The 1,253-nt window shown below is 36.9% G+C and overlaps 1 pseudogene; it reads right to left on the bottom strand.

The window, feature by feature from the left end:
• Window positions 1-227: 227 nt before the first annotated feature.
• Window positions 228-346, bottom strand: LOC120589429 (uncharacterized; annotated as a pseudogene).
• Between the last annotated feature and the right edge of the window lie 907 nt (window positions 347-1,253).

Here is a 1,253-nt window from a genome sequence, read left to right on the forward strand (position 1 = left end):
ACCTTTGAACAAGAAGTTGTTAGGAGCATCGATTCTGACCCCCACCCCAGCAGTGGAAGATCCAAGTATGACTTTTGACCCTACAGTGGGCCCTTTGCACCTGCAGACTCAACCAATGGCGACTACACATGTATTTTTTTTCTTTTTTAAGTGAGGCAACCCTTGGTTGACCTCACAGATTGCAAGGAACTTGTCAGTTTATAATCCCTTAGTTTTTTTATTTTAAATGCCTACAGCACCTAGTCTTCCTAGGTGGTCTCCCATCCAAGTACTAACCAGGCCCGACCCTGCTTAGCTTCCAAGATCAGATGGGAACGGGCTTGTTCAGGGGAGCATGGCTGTAGACTACAGTATTTTTAATCCAAGGTTAGGAATCCACGATTGGGGATGTGAAACTACTGTTTCCACCCGAAGTTGATTGGATCCTAGGATGCAAAACCCAAGGATGCGAAAGGCCAACTATATTTATTGAAAAAACAAAAATCTATGTAGGGATGTAAAGTACAGCACTGGGAACACAGTCAATAATATTGCAATAACTATGTATGGTGTCAGCTGGGTACTAGATTAATCGGAGTTATAGAAATGTCTAATCACTATGTTATACACCTTCAGGTAATATAATATAATATAATATAATATAATATAATATAATATAATATAATATAATATAATATAATATAATATAATATTGCATGTCAGATGTAATTAAATTTTTTTAAATTGAAAAAAGAAGAAAAACGTCTGTGTACAAATGGACCCACAAAGTTCAAAATCGTGTTGTTCAAGGGTTAACTGTAGTTCATTTATGTAAAAGTATCTATTTCCATGGCTTTCTCAATCGATTCCCCTGGTAATAGTCTTTTGTTATGATTGCAAAAAAGTGGTATTATAAGATGACCACTTATTAAATAGTAAACTTTAGTAGCAAGTCACATATCAAAAAAAGACCGATAAAATTATTTTTCTATACCAAACCCAAAATGGTGTCTAAAACAGCATTTTCAAGACTGTCTCACTGACCATGTACCTCAGAGTCACATGGGTGCTATATAAAATGCAGATTTGTCTAGAAGGCTCAGTCATTGCCTGTCATTCAAACTCCCTAGGGAAATGTTGCCACAATGGCATTCGAGTGTGGTGATAAGCAGTCAACACTGAATCCGTTTAGATTTACTGAGGAACCAACAAATGTAACTACAGTTTGACGCTTCTCCCTTTCATTTTCCTCTTGATCCGCAGCACATTCATTG

Source organism: Pteropus medius, unplaced genomic scaffold (genome assembly GCF_902729225.1).
Source record: "Pteropus medius unplaced genomic scaffold, Ma_sr-lr_union100, whole genome shotgun sequence".
NCBI lineage: Eukaryota > Metazoa > Chordata > Mammalia > Chiroptera > Pteropodidae > Pteropus > Pteropus medius.